This window comes from Mustela nigripes, chromosome 8, assembly GCF_022355385.1.
Source record: "Mustela nigripes isolate SB6536 chromosome 8, MUSNIG.SB6536, whole genome shotgun sequence".
NCBI lineage: Eukaryota > Metazoa > Chordata > Mammalia > Carnivora > Mustelidae > Mustela > Mustela nigripes.
The window spans coordinates 40,615,221-40,633,425 of NC_081564.1; the positions used below are offsets into that span (position 1 = coordinate 40,615,221).

The 18,205-nt window shown below is 37.3% G+C and overlaps 1 long non-coding RNA gene across 2 annotated transcripts in view; it reads left to right on the forward strand.

Annotated features, from left to right (window-relative positions):
* The first annotated feature begins 468 nt into the window (after positions 1-468).
* LOC132023905 (uncharacterized) overlaps positions 469-18,205 on the forward strand; it is a 153,652-nt gene continuing 135,915 nt past the window's right edge. For both annotated transcript variants that reach the window (XR_009406088.1, XR_009406089.1), the window contains exon 1: positions 469-679. This is a non-coding gene — a long non-coding RNA (uncharacterized LOC132023905). The remainder of the gene's footprint in view (positions 680-18,205) is intronic.

The following is an 18,205-nucleotide window of genomic DNA, read 5'->3' on the forward strand; positions in this document are numbered from 1 at the left end:
AAAAGAGGTTCAGAAAGAAAGAAAGAAAAAAGAAAAAAGAAAAAAGAAAAGAAAAGAAAAGAATTAAAAAAGAGAAAATGAATAAACAAAAGTATAAAAAGAAATATATATATATATATATATATATAATTAGATAAACTAGTTAAAAAACATTAAAAAAGAAAAGGGTAAAAGTTAAAAAAATTTTAGCAGAAGAGAAAAAAATGAAAAAGAAAAAAAATTAAATTAACTGCATGACTTAATCACAGGGAGAAAGCCATGAGTTCCGTGCTTTGCTTTCTCCTCCTCTGGAATTCTGCTGCTCTCCTTGGTATTGAAACTGCACTCCTTGGTATGTGAATTTGGTCTTGGCTGGATTTCTTGTTGATCTTCTGGGGGAGGGGCCTTTTGTAATGATTCTCAAGTGTCTTTGCCCCAGGCGGAATTGCACCACCCTTACCAGGGGCCAGGGTGAGTAATCCGCTCGGGTTTGCTTTCAGGAGCTTTTGTTCCCTGAGCGCTTTCCGGAGAGTTCCGGAGTACGGGAATACAAATGGCGGCCTCCTGGTCTCCGGCCCGGAGGAACCGAGAGACCGGGGCCTCACTCCTCAGTGTGCCCTCAGAGAACAGCGCCCAGTAACTCCCGTTTGCCTGACTTCCAGCCGCTCTCCGGGCTCACTGAGCCTGTGACCAGTTCAAGGTAACTCCAAGCTTGGAGCTCACTGTCAGCTCTGTCTCTGTAGCTGGCTTCCTTGTTCCAATACCCGCAAGCTCTGCGACACTCAGACATCCCGATCCTTCTGTGACCCTGTGTGACTTGAGGCCACACTGACCTTGCGTGGACTTCGCCCCAGTTTAGCCTCTGGAGCGATGTCCCTCAGCGGAACAGACTTTTAAAAGTCCTGATTTTGTGCTCCATTGCTCCGCCGCTTGCCGGGAGCCGGCCCCTACCCCGGGGTCTATCTTCCCATGGCTTTGGATTCACTTCTCTGCCAGTCCTACCTTTCAGAAAGTTGTTTTTTTTCTGTTTCTAGAATTGCTCTTCTTCTTCTCTTCCATCTGCTGATGGATTTGCAGGTGTTTGCAATATTTAGATAAGCTATCTAGCTGATCTCCTGCTAGCTGATGTAGTCTCAGCCTGCTACTTCTCTGCCATCTTGACTCCTCCCTCCTCTTATTTTTTTTTTAAAGATTCTATTTATTTATTTGACAGACAGAGATCACAAGTAGACAGAGAGGTGGGCAGAGGAGAGGAGGAAGCAGGCTCTCTGCTGAGCAGAGAGCCCCATGTGGGGCTTGATCCCAGACCCTGTGATCATGACCGAAGGCAGAGGCTTTAACCCACTGAGCCACCAGGCGCCCCATCTCTGCACTGTTTCTTATATTCCTTTTTTTAGTGAAAATATGATAATTGTCTTACTCTGATTGACTTATTTCACTTAGTATAATACCCTCTAGTTCCATCCACATCAAAGTAAATGGTAAGATTTCATCCCTTCTGATGGCTGAGTAATATATATATATATATATATATATATATATATATATCTCACATCATCTTTATCCATTCATCCATTGATGGACATTTCAGTTATATCCATAGTTTGGCTATTGTGGATATTGCTGCTATAAACACTGGGGTGCAGGTGCCCCTTCAGATCACTACATTTGCATCTTTGGGATAAATCTCTACTAGTGCAATTTCTGGGTTGTGAATAGCTCTATTTTCAACTTTTTGAGGAACCCCCATAGTGTTTTCCAGAGTGGCTGTACCAGCTTGCATTCCCACCAGCAGTGGAAAAGGGTTTCCCTTTCTATGTATCCTGATTTGTTCATTTTAGCCATTCTGATTGGTGTGAGGTTGTATTCCATTGTGGTTTTGATTTGTATTTCCCTGATGCTAAGTGATGTTGAATATGTTCTTGTGTGTCTATTGGTCATTTGTATGTCTTCTTTGGAGAAATGTCTGTTCATTTCTTCTGCCTATTTCTCGACTGGTTTATTTGTCTTTTTGTGTGCTAAGTCTGATAAGTTCTTTATAGATTTTTGATACTAACTCTTTATCTGATAAGACATTTGCAAATATCTTCTTCCATTCTGTCAGTTGAGTTGTCTTTTAGTTTTGTTGACTGCTTTCTTTGCTCTGCAAAGGCTTTTTAACTCATCAAGGACATTCTTAAGTGGAACTGACGTTTTTGCCTGTGAGTGGGCAATGGCAAAAAAACAACAAAAAAAATGTGTATTAGTATAGTTTGGAACCTTGATATGTACTAGCCAGTATTTTTACCCAACATTGTTTTTGCATCACTAGTATGTCTGGGAGTAAGAATTCCTGTCCCTTTCAGGGTCCTTCTAGCCATCTTAAGAATCAAATTGGCATGAGACATATTAACAGGAGAAAATCAAATTTAATAGTGTACATACAAGAAACCCACAACAGACACAGAAATTCCGAAGACAGTCAGGCAAAATGCAGCATATATGTCATCCTGAATGAAGGAAAAGGGGGTAGGGCTGGGACTTCAGAGGAAAGGAATTAATTGACAGTAAAATGAAAAAGTGTTTTTGATAAGTGTTTTCTGGACCACTTAGTAATAGTAGGACAAAGAGAGGACTTTGACCACTATGGCTTTGCTTGTTACCTTGATCCTAAAACAAGACAAAGACCCCCACCAAAAAGAAGAATTGCAGATCAGTATCCCTGATGAACACATATGTAAAAATTTTCACCAAGACACTAGCCAATAGGATCTAACAGTATATTAAAAGGATTATTCACCATGACCAACTGGGATTTATTCCTGGGATGTTCAACATCCACAAATCAATCAATGTGATACACTACATTAATAAAAGAGGCAAAGGATATGTACTCAGAAAATTATAGAACACTCATGAAAGAAATTGGGGAAGGCACAAAGAAATGGAAAAACATTACATGCTCATGGATTGGAAGAACAAATATTGTTAAGCTGTCTATGCTACCTAGAGCAATCTATACATTCAATGCAATCTCTATCCAAATACCATCAACTTTTTTCACAGAACTAGAACAAATAATCTTAAAATTTGTATGGAACCAGAAAAAACTCCAGATAACCAAAGGAGTGTTGAAAAAGAAAACCAAAGCTGGTGGCATATCAATGCAGACTTCAAGCTCTATTACAAAGTTGTAATCAAAAAGACAGTCTAGTACTGGCACAAAATCAGACATATAGATCAATGGAACAGAATAGAGAACCCAGAAATGGACCCTCAACTCTGTGGTCAACTAATCTTTGACAAAGCAGGGAAGAATATCCAATGGAAAGAAGACAGTCTCTTTAACAAATGATGGTGGGAAGATTTGACAGCCATGTGCAGAAGAATGAAACCATACCATTTTCTTACACCATACACAAAAATAGACTCAGAATGGGTTTCAGACCTAAACATGAGACAGGAATCCATCAAAATCAAAGAGGAGAACACAAGCAGCAACCTCTATGACTTTGGCCATAGAGATTTTAATCATAGGAACCAGACTGAGGGTTGCTGGAGGGGAGGTGGGTGGGGGCTTGGGTAACTGGGTGATGGACATTAAGGAGGGCATGTAATTTAATGAGCCTTTGGTATTATATAAGACTGATGAATCACTGAACTCTACCTCTGAAACTGACAGTACACCATAGGTTAATTAATTGAGTTGAAATTAAAAAAAAAATTTAAAAATACCAAGAAACTCCAAACCCTACCTCCCCCACAAAAACCAAAGTGGCCTTGCTTGGTTCCTCCCTGTCTACAATACCTAGTTCATATAATAATCTAGTGATCTATGGTGATAGCTCTCTTCCTGAAGCAGGTCCTGTAAATTATTAAAAGAGCTTTTCCTGAATCTGTTGGATTTTGATCACTTTTTAACTCAAATTAATCCTCATGCCAAAGTGGCCCATGCTTGGCTACCACAGGTGCAAATGTTGACCCAGGGAAAAAGCAAGCAAAGTCTTATTATTATTGTAAAATAGTTTCTATCTCATGAGCCACTGGAGGGTCCTTAACATACATTTCTTTAATGTAACCTATGAAATTATTCTATGAGTCATTTTGTAATGACTGCCCCTCTGCACAGGAGAGCTGTAGAACTGAATGGGAAACCCTGGCTATCATTTGGATGGTCAGATGAAGCATTTGCCTTTCTCCTCACAGGAGGGCACCCCAAATTATTCTGACTAGACAAGATCACAAAAAAGATAAGACCAATATAGTGCAAATTTTCTCAGTATAGCAGTCTTCTGTTATTACTGAACATGAGCCAATGTATATTTTGAATTATATTCTCAATAAAAACAGAAAAAGATGTTTTGAGAAACCCAATTCCTGAGTTTGAATATTAAAGAAATTTAAATATTTTGTCACTTGTTACTTTTCATATCTGAATAACTAGCAGTATTCACAATTTTTCAGCATTAACATTTAACTCAAAGAAGCAAGGTACAATTACTGTGGAAACACTTAATGAATATTTTAATAAAAACATTTACATTCCAAAGTGGGTGAAATGGTTTTCAGACTGAATCACACATTGAGATTTACTAGGCCTGTGTCTTAAAGGATATAATTATAAAATTCAATTACTTATCTCTCTATATCCATATTTGTCAGAAGACATTTACTGTTGGTAATAAAATAATTTAATGATGCATATAGAAATTTTTAATGGTGTTCACTTGGAAAAATAAATTACTGTCAAATACAATAAAATCCCTTTTGGTTTTTGTAGGTAGTATGCATGTTGAGTAGCTTTTGTTATAAAGTCACAACTGAAGATAATTAAGGAGAAAAACAAAATTAATCCTAAAGAAAACTTATTTCCTAATACTGTTTCAATTTTGTTGGTCTTTCATTTACATGCATTTGACAGAGCATTGTTGATGGAATTATTTTTCCAGATTAATGTGTTAAAGGATTGTTAAATAAATGCAGTGTAGAAAAGAATCCACTGCAGAAGGGAAGAAAGGGAGGCGGGAAGAGAGAAAGGATTTTGAGTAATTGTTTCAGTCTTCTTCACATCTTTCACTATGTTTACTATAGTACATTGCACATAGTAGGTGTTGAAATGCTTCTGCATATCTCAGTGGTTCAAAGAAAATATCAAGCCCATTGGCTATATCTGTAGTTTATTTTAAGATGTGATTATTATTTATGATTTAATACAACTATACCACCAACTTGTAACTTAGAATCAGAGAACTGGTTTGGAACACAGTTAGTGGTGGTTTAGGAGATTAAAAAGCAGCTGTCAAAAATAAAAAGAATCAACAGAGCAAAGATGGTGAGAGCCAAGAAAACATTAATGACTTCTTACGCTTTGAGAAAATACAAGTTCTGAAGGGATCCTGGCATTTAAACAAAAAACTTAAAGCAACTTTGGGACACCTGGGTGGCTCAGTTGGTTAAGCCGCTGCCTTCGGCTCAGGTCATGATCGCGGGGTCCTGGGATTGAGTCCTGCATTGGGCTCTTTGCACGGCAGGAAGCCTGCTTCTCTCGCTGCTTCTGCCTGCCTCTCTGCCTGCTTGTGTGTTCTCTCTCTCTCTCTCTCTCTCTGGCAAATAAATAAAATCTTTAAAAAAAAAAACAACCTTAAAGCAACTTTGATGCTTACAGATTGTGGGAGGACAGAAAGTAAGGTAAAGCACAGTGGACATGCCCATCTTGGAGAAGCAGTGGCAAGAGACTTTGAGCACAATCCTCCACTTGCCAAGTGTGGACGTGATATTGACAGCTGGAAATGTGGTGGCAAAGGAATAAAGCAAAGGACAATTTTCTTTTTCTTATGGAAAGTATCTTAAATATTTAATCTTCTGATAATTGCATATTGTTTTGTAATGAGGGTTTTAACCACTCATTCGAATGTATTGAGCACCTACCATGAAGTAAACACTCAGTACAGCTTATCCTCCCCATTCTCTCTAAGTATAAATAGGCCTATTGACTTTATGTTTATCTCAAGTCATTGAAAGATTGTAGGCTGAATTGTACAGCCATAAAAGATGAAAAGAAAGCACTCAGATATTATAAAAATTGACTTGACAAAAATTTCCTCCCTTTGGAGACCAAAAATAGTCAATTTCTCATCCCTGATGGAAAAGAAGAGTAAGATATCCAGAATGAGAAAAATAAGTGGCTCTCAATTATATTTACTCTTAACTACATTTATGAACAGAGTGAAGAACAGACCCAGCAAAGCTAGTTGTAATAAGTACACTATCAGAAGGAAAATATTTGTTTTTTTAGGTGGTAGCAAAAATATTTACAACTATGCAAAAAATGAACACAAGAAGTCTATATTTCTTAAAAAATACAATCTCTATATGCTAATGACATGTCAGCAAATATTGAGCAGAAGTAACACACAAAAAGGGGCAACTATTAATTTATAGATGGCCTTATCTCTAGTTGGCTGAAACCTCTGTAACCTGGGAACAAGAGTTAACTCCAAATGCTAGAAGCCATTCTCAGATGGCACAGGAAATCTACGAGCGATTGCTTTTCAATAATCACTTATACTATAAGAGTTACATTTAAAAAATTTGAGATTTCACTTTCATTTCCATGTGCCATTATTATTCTCTCATAGGGTGTTTAGAATCCTAAGAGACAGGATTTGGAGAAACAAATCCCACTAATTTCTCTTTTTTGAAACTAGGTATCCAACCATGAAGGCTGTAGTCATCTATTTAAGACTACAACTTCAATAAAATGAAAAAATACATGCTGAACACGTTTCTAGGCATCTCAGGAGAAAAATCAAATGCATAGCACATGTTGCTGTATTCTGGTGACCAACTGTTACCAGAGAAAATCATACCGTAGTACAGATAATGTGTACAAATTAATGGTTTTTAAACTCATTCTGGTCCTCAATGCAATATGGCAATCTTTTGCAGATTTCTGTTTCTCTTTTTCTGTTTCTCCTACACAGGGAAATCCTGATGTATAACAATCCTTTATATGGCCCCCAAACTATCCCTACTGTTCTTTCCCTCAGGAGGTGATTATGCCTTCTACTTCATGGAGAAAGTAGAGGGTCCATCCACACTATTAAATCATAGTATTATTTGTTTTTATGTCATTTCCTTCCTTTCCAGGGGAAACATTTGCCTTTCTTTTTCTTGTGTTTTATATCCTCAGTCCTTTAAGCTCCTATACAACTTAAAATGATCTTCTCTTTACTAAGTCATTAACTTCTTCTTCATTGTCTTCTTCCCATTTTTCTATTTTAGTATTCTTCTGGGGTGCCTGGGTGACTCAGGGTCCAACTCTTGATCTCAACCGGAGTCTTGATCTTAGGGTCATGAATTCAGGCCCTGAGTTAGGCTGCATTCTGGATGTGGAGCCTCCTAAAAAACAAACAAACAAACAAACAAGTAAAAAACAAACAAACAAAAAACAACCTCTAGCTACCACTGTTTTCATAGCCATGCTTCTTAAATGCATCATCCATGTCTACTTTCTTTAGCTCCTTCAGCCCATTGATTTCTTAGCCTGAGATATTTTCATTCTGCCAACACTATTCTACCCCACACCACCCATGTCGGTGTTCATTTCATCTATCCCCTTTCTCACCTTTGGTCCCATTGAGCCATTCTTTATGCTCCAACCTTTCTAATCCCTTGGATCTACAGTGTGTTTGTCCAAGTTTCTTCTCCTGCTTCTCTGTGTAAGTCTCCTATGTAGGTTATTCTTCTTACATCTGCAAGTGTTCCTCCAAGGGCCAATTTTAACTTCATTCTCCTCTTAATCTTTACTGGATTTCTCTTCTACCTTGATGGCATTGATAGAGATAGAGAATAGAACTCCACACCTTCTTGAGACTTAAATGTATCCAGCCTTCTAGGGCACTCCAGTGAGTATTCTGTAAACTTTTCAAATCCACTTTGTGAATTTATTATCTTGCATCTGAGACTTAAAACTGATCCTTCTTCTTAATGATAGTGTTAATATATTTATGACTAAGATCTCTTGAAGACTATCCTAAATTAATATACATTATCAGTTTTAGCTCCATTTTCAGAGGAGCACAATGAGACAAAAACATTAGTTTATCCAAGATTATGTGGCTAGTAAGTGGACGTACAACTCCTGGGCTCATGCTATTAAGCATGATACCTATGGTACACTATGGTTCACAAGTCTCTCTCTGCCAGTTTCATAGACTAGATTTTCATTATTTCTTATATCTGATCTAGTCCAATAACCTTCTAATTGGTTGTCTCAACTCTAGTTTCATCTCCCTCAAATCTATTCACCACATGACAGAGTTATATTTCAAGAATATAAATATGATCCCATTAAAATCTTTTGATGACTTCCTGTGACCCATGACAAATACCAGTTAAACACATGCACACACACATGCATCTATATTAGATATTTATTTATTTACTTCAGAGAAAGTGTACATAAGTGGGGAAAGAGCAGAGGGTGAAAAAGGGAATCTCAAGCAGACTCCCAGATGAGCACAGAGCCCCTCTCTGCTCTATCCCAAGACCCTGGGTTCATGACCTGAGCTGAAACCATGATTTAGATGCTTGACTGACTGAGCCACCCAGGCAACCCCCAAATACCAGATATTTAATATAGATTACAAGATGCTTCAAAATACACCACTGGCTATTATGTCTTATCTTTAGCTGATGATTCACTGTTCTCCACTTCTGTAATTTTTACTTCTCTTGTTGCCTCTATCTGAGTTGTCCTTCTCCTGTGTCTACCCAGAAAATATCTCCTAATTTTCAAAGTTGTTGCTCAAATATAAACCTTATGACCCCCATTATGCATTTTGTGCCATACATTTCTATGATGCATACTACATTATACATTTCTTTTTTAAATTGTTGTAACACTTTGTACATATTTTTACAATGTATGCTAAATTGTTATATTCACTTGTTAACATATATCTCTTATATTAATCTGTTAATCCCTGATTTGTTTGTGTATATGTTTTTTAGCACCAAACATATTGCCCAGGATACAGTAAGTATTTAATGTGCTTTTTATGTGTGGAGGGAAGGAAGGAACGAAGAAACAAAGAATGAACTGAATGTCTTTAATATTGAATATAGCAAAGTTAAAGCAGATTATTAAATACATGTTTTTAAATATTTAAAAATGGGAATAATAATTAAAATGCAACATGAGTGGGGAACCTGGGTGGCTCAGTCAGACCTGCCTTCAGCTCAGGTCATGATCCCAGGATTCTGGGATGGAACCCATCAGGCTCCCTGCTCAGCGGGAAGTCTGCTTCTCCCTCTCCTTTGGTCCCCCTCCCCTGCTCATGCTCTTCTTCTCTCTATCAATTTATCACTCTCCCTCTATCTCAAATAAATAAATAAAAACTTTAAAAAATTTTAAGAATAAAATAAATACAACCTGACCATTAAAATAAATCAGAATAACATATGGTCACTTCTACTTTTTTAAGAAAGATTAATAGTTTCATAGAGATACAAAAATAAGTGAAGTGAGTTGAAATTCTGTAAGGCATTTGGCCAAGACTATTATTATATCCTTGAAAGTAAGATAGATAAAATTGAACAAAATTTCAGCCTTATAGGGAGTCTTTACTTGCATTTTATTCTGATTTTTTTTGTTTCAAATTTTATAGTTAATGAATAAAGTTATAGAAAACAAATAAGTCAAATTGTGGAGTGACATAAAGCTATAAAAGTTACAATACTTAAAAGAACTAAGATTTTAGAATCAGACATACATCTGGATTTAAGTCTTGCTGCAACATGTACTTGCTTTTTGGGACCTTAATAATAACTGACTCTAAATTTCCTTATATGTAAAAAGGGAATAATACCTAATTTGTAGGGTTTTTGTGAGCATTTATTAGATAAGACTTATAATGCCTGAGAAATTGTAAACTTATTACAATGTATCTCTTAGTTATTATATTAAGGATTATGATTTTTAAGAATCATAATCATAGACAAATATTCAGCTGATACTAAAACTAACAATATATAATCTAAACAGGATAACTGTTAACTCCCAAGTCTTAATTTAAATACTAGCTATCATGCACTGCTCTGACTTACTAGCTATTTATATGAGATCAGGGGTTTTGAGTCCAAACTTACTATAAACAAGTCAAAAATGTGGCTTGATTGACATATAGAAGAGTAGAGAACTTAATTTTAGCCTGTATAAACAGAAATATAGCATCTAGAACAATTTGCAAGAAATTACCCCCCTCCCGCCATGATATTAGTCAGTCCACAGCTGGTATATTTATATAGGTGCCAGAGAAGAGCGACTGGAAGCCGTGTCATGGAGAGCCATTTAGAGATGTGGTGTTAATTCCACCTAAAGGCAGACTTTGGGAAACATTATCACTGTCTTTCCATATTGCAGGGATCATTATGTGAGCTAAATACTATAATTAATACAGCATGACCTAAGACTAGAAAAGATAGATATTTAACATAGGGAAATTTTTGTTCAATGTGAATTAAAAACTTTCTTACGTTTGGGAATTTCCAAACATTGAATGGGCTATTTTATAACACAGTGTGTTCTTTATTGCTGCACCCCCAGGAGTGTTCAAAGATTGAGCAATCACCTGTCAGGTCATCACAGAAGTTTATTCCACTAAAATGCAGGGGAAAAAGATGAGCTCTAAGGTCTAATATGTTTTGAGAGCCTGTAAATATTCATAGCCTTACAGAGGTTGCATATTTTTTTAAATTTTATTTTATTCTACTTTTTTCAGTGTTCCAAAATTCATTGTTTATGCACCACACCCAGTGCTCCATACAATAGCACATATGGCATGGAGGTTGCATGTTTTTAAACTTCTTTTGTACATTAAGAACAAAAAAAGATGCATTAGGATATATGTCATATATTTCTAAAAAGAAGAAGGAGTACAGAGAAAGTTTTCCCCTGGGTTTATCAGGCTTGGGTTTGATTCCCAGTTCTGTCCCTTGCTATTTTGTGACCTGGGGTTAACTTACTGCCTCTGAATAGTTTCTTATTTGAAAAGAAGGAAATTGATAGGAGTCATTTTAATGAATATTTCTGGAATATATCAGTTCTTAATACAGATCTTTGTTTTGCTTTTAGGCTAGGTGTTGTGGGCGTCTGTGAAAATTAAATTATAACATTGGAGAAAATTCCCTGACAAATGATTCATTGACAGGTGGCAAATCAGTAAGAGTCTGTCACATACATTTTAATACCAGGTGGGCTGCTGAAGACAGCTTTGTTTTCATGGCTAATACTGTCGGCCGAGGCACAAAATCTGAATTCTCTGAATTCAGATCTGAATTCAGCTTATTGGGGGGCGGGGGGTAGGCATACCATTGACATGGATTGCTTAAAGTGTGGTCAGAGGCTATATCTTCTTACATCATCCCAGCCTGAAGAGTGAACAGAGAATAAACTGGCAGAGTAAATCAAGGCAAAAGCAGTAGAGGGATTTTCCAATATTGTTGCTCAAGGGCAACAGTCAAGGGCAGTCAAGGGCAGATATTGCTTAGGTAAGCACTCAGCGGCTAACATAGGCTGTGACAGAGTACATGGAAGTAGTAATAACACTGTGCAAGCAAGATGAGCTTGAGATGAGGACATCTGTTTTCTTTTGGAAAGTGTGAGACAATGTGGTTGATAGAGAGGCACTATTTAAATCTAAGGCATACACATTCTTGAGCTTATATATGATAAGAGGGTATTACTTCATGCTCTTTCTCACTCATTGACTTTTGGAGGAATAGTTAACTCTTTATCTTTTTTGTGATAATTTATTGCATAGTATAAGTTCTTCACAAGTTAAACAGTAGGTCAAACGAAGGAAAATAAAGAATTTTGTGTCATTTTCTTAATAAAAGAAGCTAATGATATCTTTAGAAAGCTCTCAAAGTTCTACTTAATTCCTGATTGAACCTGAATATAGGTTAATCTCTTTGAGTCTCAGTTGTCTCATCTGTGACCTGGAGCTCACTTGTCATTGTGGTTGTGAGATAAATTATGAGCATATAATCACTGCCTATCTGGCTCATGTGATTCCCTGCAACCCATAATCTCAGAAAGAAAGATTCCTTCTCTCCAAGATTCTATATTATGCCTGGAAATAGGACTTTTGTTCTGGAGTATTGACCACCCCTGGACCTAACAGGGCATATGAGTTATGGGGTTATCACATGACCCTAACTGGTTGGCTTTACAAGGCATGGAAGCCAGCATGTGATTGACAGTCTCACTATGTGGGAGAAGAGCATTTCCAGGTTACAAAAAAAAGCTTTTGTTATAACAGAGAAAGGGAAGTGAGACTGAGCCAGTGAACAGTAGATAGCCACTGTGATACTGTGATTTATAAGACATATGTATTTGGTCATTTAGATGACCAAAATCTATTTCTCATGTGTATTTGGTTTTTGTTCAACATTCCTAGCTCATAGATCCTATAACCCTTGGAATTTCCAGGGTTAAGGGTGATTAAAGGATCTTTTGTTATGTTGAGAAAGGTAACTTTTGGACCACCTCCCGTAGGTGTGGCTGGTTGCCAGGAGAACCAACCAGGTGATCAGAAGGTTGGGACTTTAAGTCCCATACATGGAGGAGGGGAGAGGGCTGGAGGCTGACTTGGCCAATGATCAGTGACTTAATTAACTGTGCCTAGATAATGAAGCCTCTGTGAAAACCCATAAAGATTGGGTTTGGAGAGCTTCTTGGTCAGTGAACATGTGGACATGTGGGAAGAGTGGCCCTATTCTCTACCCGGCTGTGGATTTTTATCTTTTATCATGTCCTTTAATAAATTAGTAGCCTAAGTGTTTCCCTGAGTTCGGTGAGCTACTCTAGCAAATTAATCAAACCTAAGGAGGGTGTTGTTGAACTGCCAGTCTGTAGCTGTTTGGTCAGAAGCAAATGACCTGCGGCTTGCAAATTGGCCTCCAAAGTAGGGGATGGGAGCAATCTTATAGGACTGAACCCTTAACCTGTGAGATCCAGTGCTATCTCTGGATAGAACTGAGTTGAATTCTTGGTTACCTTACTGGTGTCCTAGAGTTTCTTGGAACACATCCCCACAACAGAATTGGGTCTGTGAACACTAGAAGATCTGTTAAAACAAACAAACAAACAAACAAACAAACAAAAAAAAAAACCTCATTCTGTTATTTAGTATTTCTTACTTTTATTTCTTTGGATTTTAAAGTACACATTTTCTAAGAATTTCTTGTGTCAAAACTAGGGGATCAGCCTCAGAAACGTATTCTTTCTTCTGGATCTTAAATGATGCTTATTTCTTTTTATGTTCAGAATATTTATCGAACTCATATTGGTTTTTTCCTGTTTTTTCATTGTCAAGTGTTTTCACACAGATAAGCTACATGAATTGCTTTACTCATTTTTCATTCAGTTGGTTTCTGTTCTGTTATTCTTTCCACATTGATAACTGAATCAGAAGTTGATGTATACAACTGCTAGAACATTCCTGAACATTCCAGATAATGCACATCTGGCATTATCTCCTAGGCTCTACCTCATGTCTTTTTGCTATTTTGAACAGATAGAAAAAATATGAAAAACTAAAACCCCCAAATCTCTTGCTCATGGAGTTTTCACTTTTCAACTGTCCCCTACCTCCTCTGAGGATGCTTGCATTGGAGGGGTGATGGTTCCCAGAATTAAATGTGCCACTACCACAACCAACTTTCTCCACGACCACCTACACCACCATCTCCTAAATCACCACTGCCAAAACTGATAATTCCCATCCAATTGCTTCCCACAGTCTGGTATAACAAGAACAAAGAGAATAAATAAGAGCATAGAGGAGGCAACTTTAAGAGCACCTCCCACACCCAGGAAAAAGAACCAGCATTTCATTTCTGTTTACTGACCCAAGGACAAGCTGGGGGAATGGATTAAAGACCTGTTTAGTGGGCTGTCTCACCAGTTCAATAGCCAAGTAGGACAAAGTTAGAAGTTTCAAATCTGTGTCATTTGCATTACAAGTAATCCTTCCTTCCTTCCTTTATTTATTTATTTAGTCATAATGTTGATTCTTGATCTTACTTTAACCTTATTTAAATTTATGTATTTGGGGTGAGGGTTTGGGATAGTTGTATTAAGAGCAGCTAGTATGACACTCTTTTAAACCAGAAAATTAATCCTCCCATAATTTGAAATTGAAAAAAAAAATTCAGAATTTAATGATGTTAGTGATCTGTGTGTGGTTTATTCCATAAAATTAAAAAACAAAACAAAACACGAACATCAGAGGTTTTTGAAGTTTTCTTCAAAATATTAAGCACCTAATTGAAGAATTTTACTTTTGAGTGGTTCTTTCAAAGTGTTTATCCACTCAATTCTCTCTCATCTTCAGACACAAAGTTATCCTTTAAAATATTTCCTTTAGGGGTGCTTGCATGCCTTGATCAGTTAACCATCTGAGTCTTGATTTCTGCTCAGGTCATGATCTCAGGGTTGTGAGGTGAAGCCCTGTGTCAGGCTTAGTGCTCAGTGGGGAGTCTGCTTGAGCTTCTGTCTCTCCCTCTTTTTCTGCCTCTCTCTTCTGACTAACCCCCTCTTAAATAAATACATCTTTTAAAAAAATAAAAATTAAAATATTTCCTCTTTTTCATTTATTTCCAAAGTGAATTTATATATACATATATGTATATAAATACAGATAGACATTACAAATGTATACATAAATACATGCATACATTAGCTTTTTAAAATTCTTAGTTCCTCAACATGTCTTAATGTTTTATCTCATAAATTTTAGTTTAATGCCTCTTTCTTTTAAATTTGTAATCTTTTACCTCACCAGAATTTAGTGTTTTATTTTTCAAAAATAAATTCGCTTTGGAATAATTATTGATTTACACAACATTTGCAAAAACAGTACAAAGAATTCCCATATTTCCTTCACTTTGCTTCACCTAATGGAAGAACTTACTTAACGATGGATTCTTACATGACATGGTACATTTGTCAAAACTAAGCAATAACACTGGTAAGTCATATTAATTAAATCGCAGACTGTATTTGAATTATACCAAGTTTCCCACTAATGTCTTTTTCTGTTTTAGAATCAGGGGCGCCTGGGTGGCTCAGTGGGTTAAGCCGCTGCCTTCAGCTCAGGTCATGATCTCAGGGTCCTGGGATTGAGTCCCGCATCGGGCTCTCTGCTCAGCAGGGAGCCTGCTTCCTCCTCTCTCTCTCTCTCTGCCTGCCTCTCTGCCTACTTGTGATGTCTCTCTGTCAAAAAAAAAAAAAATCTTTAGAATCAAATGGAGGAGATCACATTGTATTTGGTTTTCATGTCTCCTTCATCTCCTCCAATCTAGGACAAGTTTCCGGACTCTGTTTTTTAAAACACTGATCATTTTCAGGAACACTGGTCAGGTGTTTTGTAGAACATTCCTTAGTTTGTGTTTGATTGATATTTCCCTATGATGGACTGGCTTGACAGCTTCTACTGAAAGCACCACAGAGATGAAGTGCCTCCTGGTCTCAGCATATCAGGAGCTGCACGAGATCCACAAACATCACTGATGTTTATCTTGGTCACTTAGTTTAGATTGTGTCTGCCAGGTTTCTTCACTACCCAGTTAAACTCCTTTTCCATTTCCAAACTTTATCCTTTTTTTTTTATTAATTTTTTATTTTTTATAAACATATATTTTTATCCCCAGGGGTACAGGTCTGTGAATCACCAGGTTTACACACTTCACAGCACTCACCAAAGCACATACCCTCCCCAATGTCCATAATCCCACCCCCTTCTCCCAAACCCCCTCCCCCCAGCAACCCTCAGTTTGTTTTGTGAGATTAAGAGTCACTTATGGTTTGTCTCCCTCCCAATCCCATCTTATTTCATTGATTCTTCTCCTACTCACTTAAGCCCCCATGTTGCATCACCACTTCCTCATATCAGGGAGATCATATGATAGTTGTCTTTCTCTGCTTGACTTATTTCGCTAAGCATGATATGCTCTAGTTCCATCCATGTTGTCACAAATGGCAAGATTTCATTTCTTTTGATGGCTGCATAGTATTCCATTGTGTATATATACCACATCTTCTTGATCCATTCATCTGTTGATGGACATCTAGGTTCTTTCCATAGTTTGGCTATTGTGGACATTGCTGCTATAAACATTCGGGTGCACGTGCCCCTTTGGATCACTACGTTTGTATCTTTAGGGTAAATACCCATAGTGCAATTGCTGGGTCATAGGGCAGTTCTATTTTCAACATTTTGAGGAACCTCCATGCTGTTTTCCAGAGTGGCTGCACCAGCTTGCATTCCCACCAACAGTGGAGGAGGGTTCCCCTTTCTCCGCATCCTATCTCTATTCTGTTCCATTGATCTATGTGTCTGTTTTTGTGCCAGTACCATGCTGTCTTGATGATGACAGCTTTGTAATAGAGCTTCAAGTCCGGAATTGTGATGCCACCAACGTTGGCTTTCTTTTTCAATATCCCTTTGGCTATACGAGGTCTTTTCTGGTTCCATATAAATTTTAGCATTATTTGTTCCATTTCTTTGAAAAAGATGGATGGTACTTTGATAGGAATTGCATTAAATGTGTAGATTGCTTTAGGTAGCATAGACCACAACTGAACCAGGAAGAAATAGAAAGCCTGAACAGACCCATAACCAGTAAGGAGATTGAAACAGTCATTAAAAATCTCCAAACAAACAAAAGCCCAGGGCCAGACGGCTTCCCGGGGGAATTCTACCAAACATTTAAAGAAGAACTAATTACTATTCTCCTGAAACTGTTCCAAAAAATAGAAATGGAAGGAAAACTTCCAAACTCATTTTATGAGGCCAGCATCACCTTGATCCCAAAACCAGACAAGGATCCCACCAAAAAAGAGAGCTATAGACCAATATCCTTGATGAACACAGATGCGAAAATACTCAACAAAATACTAGCCAATAGGATTCAACAGTACATTAAAAGGATTATTCACCACGACCAAGTGGGATTTATTCCAGGGCTGCAAGGTTGGTTCAACATCCGCAAATCAGTCAATGTGATACAACACATCAATAAAAGTAAGAACAAGAACCATATGATACTCTCAATAGATGCTGAAAAAGCATTTGACAAAGTACAACATCCCTTCCTGATCAAAACTCTTCAAAGTGTAGGGATAGAGGGCACATACCTCAATATCATCAAAGCCATCTATGAAAAACCCACCGCAAATATCATTCTCAATGGAGAAAAACTGAAAGCTTTTCCGCTAAGGTCAGGAACACGGCAGGGATGTCCATTATCACCACTGCTATTCGACATAGTACTGGAGGTCCTGGCCTCAGCAATCAGACAACAAAAGGAAATTAAAGCCATCCAAATCGGCAAAGAAGAAGTCAAATTATCACTCTTTGCAGATGATATGATACTATATGTGGAAAACCCAAAAGACTCCACTCCAAAACTACTAGAACTTATACAGGAATTCAGTAAAATGTCAGGATATAAAATCAATGCACAGAAATCAGTTGCATTTCTCTACACCAACAGCAAGACAGAAGAAAGAGAAATTAAGGAGTCAATCCCATTTACAATTCCACCCCAAACCATAAGATACCTAGGAATAAACCTAACCAAAGAGACACAGAATCTATACTCAGAAAACTATAAAGTACTCATGAAAGAAATTGAAGACACAAAGAAATGGAAAAATGTTCCATGCTCCTGGATTGGAAGAATAAATATTGTGAAAATGTCTATGCTACTTTATCCTATTTTATGTGGACTTTAATTTTAATTTTTTTTAAAGATTTTATTTATTTATTTGACAGAGAGATCACAAGTAGGCAGAGAGGCAGGCAGAAGGGGGAGGAAGCAGGCTCCCTGCTGAGCAGAGAGCCCAATGCGGGGCTCGATCCCAGGACCCTGGGATCATGACCTGAGCCAAAGGCAGAGGCTTTAACCCACTGAGCCACCCAGGCGCCCCTAATATTAAGAATAGTTTTAAATTCACAGCCAGAATTGAACAGAGGATAGAGATTTTTCCCATAAACTCTCACACATGCACAGCTTCCCCTATTACCAGCATGGTACTTTTGTTATAATAGATGAACCTATATTTTTTCAGTATTATCATCCAGAGTTCATACTTTTTATTAGGGCTTACTTTTAGTGGTGTATGTTCAAGGGTTTGCACAAACATATAATGACATGTATCTACTATTATAGTATC